At 44.3% G+C, this 12,500-nt stretch overlaps 1 protein-coding gene across 2 annotated transcripts in view; it reads right to left on the bottom strand.

Annotated features, from left to right (window-relative positions):
• LOC106612118 (pro-neuregulin-2, membrane-bound isoform) overlaps nucleotides 1-12,500 on the bottom strand; it is an 89,505-nt gene that overhangs the window by 67,223 nt on the left and 9,782 nt on the right. The window contains exon 1 of one of the 2 annotated variants that reach the window (XM_045724122.1): nucleotides 2,138-2,658. The exons of the other annotated variant lie outside the window; for it this stretch is intronic. The gene's annotated coding sequence lies outside the window, so the exon portion shown is untranslated. Of the gene's footprint in view, nucleotides 1-2,137; nucleotides 2,659-12,500 lie in introns of those variants that run through there. 2 annotated transcript variants of the gene reach the window in all.

Raw genomic sequence — 12,500 nt, 5'->3', positions numbered from 1 at the left:
AGCGCCATAATGGAATAGATCATGCTAAACGAGTTTTGAATGTTTTTATATAATTTCAACAAAAGACAATAATTTGTGAATATGACAAAAATCTGTTGAAATCACACTGGATGTATTAAACTTTAGAATTGCATTGGGGGCATACTTATTTCACTGTATAGCCTTACCTACGGATTGTGGATCAATGACATGGGGTATCAGTCTACTCAGTGACACCTGTATAAAAGCCCCTTAGATATTAATTTAGAATCCTCTAAAGAACATTTTATGGATCTACAAGTATTTATTTTAATTTAGAGATTCCGGTAAACTCTTAGATGTTTCCTTTCATGTGTCCTACCAATTATTATTGGATTATTCACCATGGCAACCACTTGTTAGTATAAAAACAAAATGTATTTCTCAGTTCAGTTGGCTTTCGTGGAGATCAGACCGTTTTCATTTGCAGGGATATTTGTGCGTTTTTGACGAAGTGTAAGTCAGAACAAATACTTTATTTTATAACATTCCTGTTGCTATTGTTATATGTAAATACAATACATTTGTATGTAGAGGGGTAACTTTGTTCACCAGTTCTCTTACCATTTTGTACATTTATGTAATTAGCCTACCAGTTGGTGTAACTGTAATGTTAATTCTCTTGAGAGGAATTATGGTGTGTTCATTTTCTCTTATTGTCAATTGTGTATAGAGATTGCTGACACTACTGTTCAATGTAATATTGTTTATACATTGTAGTAATTCTATATTTTTTTTTATCCTGTTTTCCTCTGTACACGGACCACATGTATACTCTCATCAATGATTTCATCATTAAACTCCTAGACTGGGCTTCTGTGTCTGTCATCACTCTTTGACCAGAGTGCAGTCCGGTATCAGTTTACTCCCTGTGGCCTATGCACACAATTTAACACCTTCAGAACATTAGCGCCGTAGCTCTTATTGCTGGACTCTGAAACCACTGTGAAATTAGCTACATTAATTGTACCAGTCAACCTACTACGTGTATTTGTTAAAACGGCCAGCTTCAGTCAGCTGATAAAAAAATGTTTTTTTTAATGTTACCTTTATTTAACTAGGCAAGTCAGTTAAGAATAAATTCTTATTTTCAATGACAGCCTAGGTTAACTGCCTTGTTCAGGGGCAGAAGAACAGATTTTTTCCTTGTCAGCTCGGAGGATTTGATCTTGCAACCTTTCGCTTACTAGTCCAACCACTAGGCTACCTGCCGGCTACCTGCTGCGCCTGTTGAAAAAGCATTCCAGATGAAGCTGGTTGAGAGAATACCAAGATTGTGCAAAGCTGTTATCAAGGCAAAGGGTGGCTATTTGAATAATTTCAAATATAAAATATATTTTGATTTGTTTAACACTTTTTTGTTTACTACATGATTCCATATGTGTTATTTCATAGCTTTGATGTCTTCACTATTATTCTACAATGAAGAAAATAGGAAAAATAAAGAAAAACCCTTGAATGAGTAGGTGTTCTAAAACTTTTAACCGGTAGTGTATATCACTCATGCTCATTGCATTTATACTATATATATACATTTCAACATTACTGTAATGTTTATTGAGCACATTTGAGTTCCATGTGTTCAAGTCCAATAGGTTGTTTAGTCTATTGCCATGTGACTAGGCCTTATGCCTGCTGTAGTGTATAGTCCTAGCTGTTATATACGTACTTATTCATTCATATTATAGCAGTGCTGTAGCCTAAGTTTTCTTTCTCCGTTTTATTTTCTGAACCATAGTTAGTCAATTCCCACTGGACATGATTCTCAGTTATCTGAACCATGAGTGGTCAGATGTGTGTGTGATGTGGTCAGATGTGTGTGTGATGTGGTCAGATGTGTGTGTGGTGTGTGTGATGTGGTCAGATGTGTGTGTGATGTGGTCAGATGTGTGTGTGATGTGGTCAGATGTGTGTGTGGTGTGGTCAGATGTGTGTGTGATGTGGTCAGATGTGTGTGTGGTGTGGTCAGATGTGTGTGTGATGTGGTCAGATGTGTGTGTGATGTGGTCAGATGTGTGTGTGGTGTGTGTGATGTGGTCAGATGTGTGTGTGGTGTGTGTGATGTGGTCAGATGTGTGTGTGATGTGTAAATGTAGACATCTTCTTCCATTAAACTCACCTTAACCTGGACATCCGCCTCATCCTTGTTCTGACCGGACATTCTGTAGAGGTTTCTATCGGCCTTAAGCCAGCATCTAAGATTTCTTATTACATTCACGGTCCTTCGGTTCTCTACAACCCTACCCGTTTTTCAGTATTGAACACTATTCCAGAGGAAAAACAATACAACCTGGATGTTTTGGAGTCTGATAACTCTTAGGAGGTCTTCGCGAAAAAAGCACTTGGGTACTAAGTAGACTGATACCCCATTTCATTGATCCCAAATACTTAGGTAAGGCTGTAGAGTGCAATATGAATGTCAATATGCACAATAGGCTGACTGGGGAGGTGATTTCCTACAGCCAAAGTCCTGCAATAAGAGCTACAATGCTAATATTTGCGTAAACTCTTCACAGTTGTGTTCTGTGGGTGTTACCAAGTAGACTGATACGGCAATTCATTGCTCCACATTCCATCACTCCAACCTGGTTTAACATTATCTAGTGTAAATATGGCCTGATTCCACCAACAGTAACCCTGTGCGTCAATTTCAAAGAGGGACTTTTATTTAGAAGGCAAACTGCAAATTACACTATTGTGACTAATCCTTATTGTGGCTACCTTCACAATACATAACCCGGTCTGGTCAAGCATCACTGGAGCTAGCTGGCTGCTTATAACGTTAGCTTTGGGCAACAAGGTTAGGTAGCTGGCTAGCTAGTTATTTTCATATGAGAACAACAAGTGGCTACCTAGCTAATACTTACTCACATGGATTCCTAAATCATTGCTTAGAATATTGGAGATTACTGCAGTTTCTACTGGTCATTGTTTGCAGGCTGCTAGCTAGTATGGCACCACGCTAAAACTAGCTACCTACCCCAGAAGTTTCTAATAACATTTGTATCAAAGATATTTGTAAACATGTCGTGGTCGGTGTTTGCAGACAGTTTTTTTTGACAGCTTTGACAGTGCTACTGATCGTAGTGGTGGCGCTTGGCTTGCACGTGCAAATTCAGCACACACGACATTCTATAATAGAATTGTGTTACTTGACATTTCAAATTAAAAGCTGATTTGACGCGTGAAATAGTGTTATTTGACGTGTATCTTTTTTGACTAGCAAAGACCCAAACGGTGTTCCATAGTCCACTGACATGAGCCAGAGCAGAGGAGCACAAAGGAAATCCACTGACATGAGCCAGAGCAGGGGAGCACAAAGGAAATCCACTGACATGAGCAAGAGCAGGGGAGCACAAAGGAAATCCACTGACATGAGCCAGAGCAGGGGAGCACAAAGGAAATCCACTGACATGAGCCAGAGCAGGGGAGCACAAAGGAAATCCACTGACATGAGCAAGAGCAGGGGAGCACAAAGGAAATCCACTGACATGAGCCAGAGCAGGGGAGCACAAAGGAAATCCACTGACATGAGCAAGAGCAGGGGAGCACAAAGGAAATCCACTGACATGAGCCAGAGCAGGGGAGCACAAAGGAAATCCACTGACATGAGCCACAGCAGGGGAGCACAAAGGAAATCCACTAACATGAGCCAGAGCAGGGGAGCACAAAGGAAATCCACTGACATGAGCCAGAGCAGGGGAGCACAAAGGAAATACAAACACAAGAGACAACAGCAGCATAGTGATTGAATAGCTGCACACACACAGGCATGCACACATACACACACAAGTGGACATACGCAAGCATACACATGTACACACAGGAATACACGCACACACACACAGTCCATCGACAATTGAGAAAAAATCAAGAGCAAACCCTGTTGTTAAAGTGCCCTCATTGCATCACCATCTTGCCTTCTCTCTTTCCATAATGGTCCTGTCTCTCTCTATACTACCCTCTCCACAATGATCCTCTCTCTCTCCACACTACCCTCTCCACAATGATCCTCTCTCTCTCCTACTACCCTCTCCACAATGATCCTCTCTCTCTCTATACTACCCTCTCCACAATGATCCTCTCTCTCTCTATACTACCCTCTCCACAATGATCCTCTCTCTCTCCTACTACCCTCTCCACAATGATCCTCTCTCTCTCTATACTACCCTCTCCACAATGATCCTCTCTCTCTCCACACTACCCTCTCCACAATGATCCTCTCTCTCTCCTACTACCCTCTCCACAATGATCCTCTCTCTCTCCTACTACCCTCTCCACAATGATCCTCTCTCTCTCTATACTACCCTCTCCACAATGATCCTCTCTCTCTCCACACTACCCTCTCCACAATGATCCTTTCTCTCTCCTACTACCCTCTCCACAATGATCCTCTCTCTCTCCACACTACCCTCTCCACAATGATCCTCTCTCTCTCCTACTACCCTCTCCACAATGATCCTCTCTCTCTCTATACTACCCTCTCCACAATGATCCTCTCTCTCTCCACACTACCCTCTCCACAATGATCCTCTCTCTCTCCTACTACCCTCTCCACAATGATCCTCTCTATACTACCCTCTCCATAATGATCCTCTCTCTCTCTATACTACCCTCTCCACAATGATCCTCTCTATACTACCCTCCCCATAATGATCCTCTCTCTATACTACCCTCTCCATAATGATCCTCTCTCTCTCTATACTACCCTTTCCACAATGGTCCTCTCTCTCTATACTACCCTCTCCATAATGATCCTCTCTCTCTATACTACCCTCTCCATAATGATCCTCTCTCTCTATACTACCCTCTCCATAATGATCCTCTCTCTCTATACTACCCTCTCCATAATGATCCTCTCTCTCTATACTACCCTCCCCATAATGATCCTCTCTCTATACTACCTTCTTCATAATTTTTTTTAATGTATTTATTTATTTCACCTTGATTTAACCAGGTAGGCCAGTTGAGAACAAGTTCTAATTTACAACTACGACCTGGCCAAGATAAAGCAAAGCAGTGTGAAACAAACAACACCGAGTTACACATGGGATAAACAAACATACACTCAATAACACAATAGAAACAATCTATATACAGTGTGGGCAAATGTAGTAAGATTAGGGAGGTAAGACAATAAATAGGCCATAGTGGCAAATAATTACAATTGAGCAATTAAACACTGGAGTGATCGATGTGCAGAAGATGAATGTGCAAAGGATGAATGTGCAAAGGAGCAAAATAATAAAACATATTAACAATATGGGGATGAGGTAGTTGGGTGGGAAATGTACAGATGGGCTATGTACAGGTGCAATGATCAGTAAGCTGCTCTGACAGCTAATGCTTAAAGTTAGTGAGGGAGATATAAGTCTCCAGCTTCAGTGATTTTTGCAATTCGTTCCAGTCATTGCAGACAACTGTAAGGAAAGGCGGCCAAAGAGGAGTTGGCTTTGGGGGTGACCAGTTAAATATACCTGCTGGAGCGCATGCTACGGGTGGGTGCTGCTATGGTGGCCAGTGAGCTGAGATAAGGCGGAGCTTTACCTAGCAAAGACTTATAGATGACCTGGAGCCAGTGGGTTTGGTGACGAATATGAAGCGAGGGCCAGCCAACGAGAGCATACAGGTCGCAGTGGTGGGTAGTATATGGGGCTTTGGTGACAAAACGGATGGCACTGTGATAGACTACATCCAATTTGCTGAGTAGTGTTGGTGGCTATTTTGTAAATGACATCGCCGAAGTCAAGGATCGGTAGGATAGGGGTTGAGGGGGGTCTATAACAAGCGGCAACAGTGAGAGACATGTTTCTGGAAAGGTGGATTTTTAAAAGTAGAAGCTCGAACTGTTTGGGCACAGACCTGGATAGCATGACAGAACTCTGCAGACTATCTCTGCAGTAGATTGCAACTGCGCCCCCTTTGGCAGTTCTATCTTGGCGGAAAATGTTGTAGTTGGGGATGGACATTTCAGAATTTTTGGTGGCCTTCCTAAGCCAGGATTCAGACACGGCTTGGACATCCGGGTTGGTGGAGTGTGCTAAAGCAGTGAATAAAACAAACTTAGGGAAGAAGCTTCTGATGTTAACATGCATGAAACCAAGGCTTTTATGTTTACAGAAGTCAACAAGAAGTCAACGCCTGGGGGATAGGAGTGGAACTGGGGGCAACAGGACCTGGGTTACCTCTACATCACCAGAGGAACAGAGAATGAGTAGGATAAGGGTTCGGCTAAAGGCTATAAGAACTGGTCGTCTCGTGTGTTGGGGACAGGGAGTAAAAGGAGCAGATTTCTGGGCGCGGTAGAATAGATTCAAGGCATAATGTACAGACAAGGGTATTTTAGGATGTAAGTACAGTGGAGGTAAACCTAGGCGTTGAGTGACGATGAGAGTGGTTTCATCTCTGGAGGCACCAGTTCAGCCAGGTGAGGTCTCCACATGTGTGGAGGGTGGGACGAAAGAGCTATCTAAGGAAAGTTGAGCGGGACTGACGGCTCTACAGGGAAATAAAACAATAAGAACTAGCCAAGACAGCAGTAGACAAGGCATATTGACATTATAGAGAGGCATAAAGCAATCACGGGTGTTGATCAGGAGAGCTAAGACAACAACGGGTAAATGGCGATGAATGTGCAGAGCGGATCAGTTAGGTACATACAGGACCTGATTTCGAGGCTGGGGCCGACAGGTAAACAAAATCAGGTACCGTGTTATTGAAACAGTCCAGGGGGTATCAGCTGTGTAGCCGAGTGATCATAGGGTCAAAAGAGCAGCAATAGGTGAGTTAGGGTGCTGTTCGGTAGTCATTACTACGCATGGCGAGCAGGGGACACAGCGTTCAGAAAAGCTAGTGGGCCGGGGCTAGGAGCTGGTTCTTTGGCGACATCGTAACAGAATAGCCTGTTGAGACCACATCGGGCGATCATGTCGGCTGTCCAGTCGTGATGGATCGGCGGGGCTCTGTGTCAACAATAAAGGGTCCAGGCCATTTGGCAAAGGAGGTATTGTAGCCCTAGAATTAGCTGGTATATGGGCCTAGCTCGAGGCTAACTCAAGGCTAGCTGGTGCTTGCTTTGGGACAGAGGCGTTAGCTAACAGTAGCCACACATTTGCAGCAAGCTAGCTACGATGATCCGGAGTAATGATCCGGTGTAATGATCCAGAGCAGCAGGAATCCAGTAATATGGTAGAGAAGCAGTCTGACACGCTCCGGGTTGATATCGCGCTGTGCAGACTGGCAGGTGTTGTCCGAGCTAAGGCTGGCTGATGACGGGGAAAAAAAGGCAATGACCGCTAGTCGTGGCTAACAAAGACTAGTAGCTAGAAAGCTGGTTAGCTCCTGATAGAAGTTCCAGTTATAAGGAATAGAAATAGCAGATTCGTACCACATTTGGTGAGGTGGGTTGCAGGAAAGTATATTTAGTTCGTAAATAGAAAGTGAGATTAAGATATATACGAAAAAGACAGGCTATTTACACAGGATAAGACAAAGACAGATACACACGTCCTACTGCAGGGCCATCTTGGATGTGCTTAATGATCCTCTCTCTCTCTCTCTATACTACCTTCTCCATAATGATCCTCTCTCTACACAAACCTCTCCATAATGATCCTCTCTCTACACAACCCTCTCCATAATGATCCTCTCTCTATACTACCCTCTCCATAATGATCCTCTCTCTATACTACCTTCTCCATAATGATCCTCTCTCTCTATACTACCTTCTCCATAATGATCCTCTCTCTCTATACTACCCTCTCCATAATGATCCTCTCTCTCTATACTACCCTCTCCATAATGATCCTCTCTCTCTATACTACCCTCTCCATAATGATCCTCTCTCTCTATACTACCTTCTCCATAATGATCCTCTCTCTATACTACCCTCTCCATAATGATCCTCTCTCTACACAACCCTCTCCATAATGATCCTCTCTCTCTACACAACCCTCTCCATAATGATCCTCTCTCTATACTACCCTCTCCATAATGATCCTCTCTCTACACAACCCTCTCCATAATGATCCTCTCTCTACACTACCCTCTCCATAATGATCCTCTCTCTACACAACCCTCTCCATAATGATCCTCTCTCTATACTACCTTCTCCATAATGATCCTCTCTCTCTATACTACCTTCTCCATAATGATCCTCTCTCTATACTACCCTCTCCATAATGATCCTCTCTCTACACAACCCTCTCCATAATGATACTCTCTCTACACTACCTTCTCCATAATGATCCTCTCTATACTACCCTCTCCATAATGATCCTCTCTATTCTACCTTCTCCATAATGATCCTCTCTCTACACAACCCTCTCCATAATGATCCTCTCTCTCTATACTACCTTCTCCATAATGATCCTCTCTATTCTACCTTCTCCATAATGATCCTCTCTCTACACAACCCTCTCCATAATGATCCTCTCTCTACACAACCCTCTCCATAATGATCCTCTCTATACTACCCTCTCCATAATGATACTCTCTCTATACTACCTTCTCCATAATGATACTCTCTCTATACTACCTTCTCCATAATGATCCTCTCTCTATACTACCTTCTCCATAATGATCCTCTCTCTACACAACCCTCTCCATAATGATCCTCTCTCTACACAACCCTCTCCATAATGATCCTCTCTCTACACAACCCTCTCCATAATGATCCTCTCTCTCTATACTACCCTCTCCATAATGATCCTCTCTCTATACTACCTTCTCCATAATGATCCTCTCTCTATACTACCTTCTCCATAATGATCCTCTCTCTACACAACCCTCTCCATAATGATCCTCTCTCTCTATACTACCTTCTCCATAATGATCCTCTCTCTATACTACCTTCTCCATAATGATCCTCTCTCTATACTACCTTCTCCATAATGATCCTCTCTCTCTATACTACCCTCTCCATAATGATCCCCTCTCTCTATACTACCCTCTCCATAATGATCCTCTCTCTCTATACTACCCTCTCCATAATGATCCTCTCTCTATACTACCCTCTCCATAATGATCCTCTCTCTCTATACTACCCTCTCCATAATGATCCCCTCTCTCTATACTACCCTCTCCATAATGATCCTCTCTCTCTATACTACCCTCTCCACAATGATCCTCTCTCTATACTACCTTCTCCATAATGATCCTCTCTCTACACAACCCTCTCCATAATGATCCTCTCTCTCTATACTACCTTCTCCATAATGATCCTCTCTCTATACTACCTTCTCCATAATGATCCTCTCTCTACACAACCCTCTCCATAATGATCCTCTCTCTCTATACTACCCTCTCCATAATGATCCTCTCTCTCTATACTACCTTCTCCATAATGATCCTCTCTCTATACTACCTTCTCCATAATGATCCTCTCTCTACACAACCCTCTCCATAATGATCCTCTCTCTCTACACTACCCTCTCCATAATGATCCTCTCTCTCTATACTACCCTCTCCATAATGATCCCCTCTCTCTATACTACCCTCTCCATAATGATCCTCTCTCTCTATACTACCCTCTCCATAATGATCCTCTCTCTCTATACTACCCTCTCCACAATGATCCTCTCTCTATACTACCCTCTCCATAATGATCCTCTCTCTATACTACCCTCTCCATAATGATCCTCTCTCTCTATACTACCCTCTCCACAATGATCCTCTCTCTATACTACCCTCTCCATAATGATCCTCTCTCTCTATACTACCTTCTCCATAATGATCCTCTCTCTATACTACCCTCTCCATAATGATCCTCTCTCTCTATACTACCCTCTCCATAATGATCCTCTCTCTACACAACCCTCTCCATAATGATCCTCTCTATACTACCCTCTCCATAATGATCCTCTCTATACTACCTTCTCCATAATGATCCTCTCTATACTACCTTCTCCATAATGATCCTCTCTCTACACAACCCTCTCCATAATTATCCTCTCTCTCTTTACTACCCTCTTCATTAGTATCTTCTCTCTGTAATACCCTCTCCATAGTGACCCTCTCTCTACACTACCCTCTCCATAGTGATCCCCTCTCTATACTACCCTCTCCATAATGATCCTCTCTCTCTCTATACTACCCTCTCCATCATGATCCTCTCTTTACAGTCCTCTCCCCTTAAACTGAGCATCTCTCTCTCCACATACCGTCCTCTCCCTTTCTCTCTAATAATGAATCAAAGACATCTGGGAAATATTGTATACACACTTTACGCACTGTACACAGATGCACACATACACACCTGGCACTGTGTGTGTGATACCAAACTTGCTGAGCCGAGCCTTCTATATCATTGAGTGATCTGAGGATGCTGCTGTTCGAACACATGGGGCAGGGCCTAGCCGGAATAGAACACAATCAGACCAATCAGACATGACCAGCACTCACAGCATTCCATCAAGGGGTCCTCTCAAGGTCAGCTGACGCTCACACTGCCTCCCCCCTCCTCCCTCCACTCCTCTCCATCTTCTCTCCCCCTCTTCCCCTTCTTCTCTCCCTCCAGAGAAAGGCAGCAACAAAATTGATCAGATTTTTTTGTAAGCGTGATTCAATAACAGAGAGTGATATGAAAGCCAAATCAATTAGGACTGTTCACAGCAGGGTGTGTGTCACAGTGCCAAGCCAACTCATGTTGAGAAACAAAGCACATGGACACATGGAGGGAGGAGATCTATAGACCGGGAGGGGATCTATAGACCGGGAGGGGATCTATAGCCCGGGAGGGGATCTATAGACCGGGAGGGGATCTATAGCCCGGGAGGGGATCTATAGCCCGGGAGGGGATCTATAGACCGGGAGGGGATCTATAGCCCGGGAGGGGATCTATAGACCGGGAGGGGATCTATAGCCCGGGAGGGGATCTATAGCCCGGGAGGGGATCTATAGACCGGGAGGGGATCTATAGACCGGGAGGGGATCTATAGACCGGGAGGGGATCTATAGACCGGGAGGGGATCTATAGCCCGGGAGGGGATCTATAGACCGGGAGGGGATCTATAGACCGGGAGGGGATCTATAGCCCGGGAGGGGATCTATAGACCGGGAGGGGATCTATAGCCCGGGAGGGGATCTATAGAACGGGAGGGGATCTATAGACCGGGAGGGGATCTATAGACCGGGAGGGGATCTATAGCCCGGGAGGGGATCTATAGACCGGGAGGGGATCTATAGCCCGGGAGGGGATCTATAGACCGGGATGGGATCTATAGACCGGGAGGGGATCTATAGACCGGGAGGGGATCTATAGACCGGGAGGGGATCTATAGCCCGGGAGGGGATCTATAGACCGGGAGGGGATCTGAATGTATGAACATATGTTAGGGTTGCGTTCTGCATATATATCTGTGTGTGTGTGTGTGTGTGTGTGTGTGTGTGTGTGTGTGTGTGTGTGTGTGTGTGTGTGTGTGTGTGTGTGTGTGTGTGTGTGTGTGTGTGTGTGTGTGTGAAAGAGAGAAGCACTTCTATCTCAGTCTCAGATCGGTGTGATTTCTGCAGCGCACAGCTGTCACCATGGAAACCAGAGAGGGAGAGGGAGTGAGAGAGAGTGAGGCAGAGGGAGAGAGAGAGGGAGGGAGGCAAGAGAGGGAGAGATGCGCATTAGAGTATATGTCCCTCCATGACATGCTCTCTCTGTCTCTGTTTCTCTCTGTCTCTCTCTCTCTCTCTGTCTCTGTTTCTCTCTCTATCTCTGTTTCTCTCTCTGTTTCTCTCTGTCTCTCTCTGTTTCTTTCTGTCTCTGTCTCGCTCTCTGTTTCTCTGTCTCTATCTATCTCTGTCTCTGTTTCTCTCTCTGTCTCTGTTTCTCTCTCTCTCTCTGTGTCTCTGTTTCTCTGTCTCTCTCTCTCTGTCTCCCGGTCTGTTTCTCTCTCTCTCTTTCTCCCTCTATCACTGTATCTCCCTCTCTCACCCTCTCTCCTTTTCTCTCTGTCTCTCTTTTTAACAACAGTGCACATCAATCTCTCCCTGTCTCATTTATTGATTGGATTATTTTTGGATGCACATTTGAATCTCAACAGGATCTCCTGTATACATATTGGCCTAATCAAATCTCTAAGCTCAATGTAGCCTGGAGAAAACAGTATGCAAGACTACTGAAGAGCACAGGTCAGGGGAGAACACACACACACACAAACACACACACACACACACGCACGCATGCACACACACACACTCACACACACACACACACACACACACACACACACACACACACACACACACACACACACACACACACACTGCAAGCCTACACGGATAAGCGACTACAAGATGAACTCACTCTTTCCTCCTAATATGTGCAGCCTGTTGTGTGAGAAACAGGAACAGAGAGTGTGGGAGTGAGGGAACGGAAGAGAGAGGAGACTTTGGGAGAATTTGGGAAGGTAGGGAGAGGTGAGACAGGGGGAGACAGAAATAGAGAGAGAAAGAGATTGATCATGTGTGTGTAAGAGATGGAGGAGAGAAAGAGA

This window comes from Salmo salar, chromosome ssa09, assembly GCF_905237065.1.
Source record: "Salmo salar chromosome ssa09, Ssal_v3.1, whole genome shotgun sequence".
Lineage (NCBI taxonomy): Eukaryota > Metazoa > Chordata > Actinopteri > Salmoniformes > Salmonidae > Salmo > Salmo salar.
The sequence above is the reverse complement of the archived record's forward strand: the minus strand, read 5'-3'. Positions and strand labels throughout refer to the sequence as shown.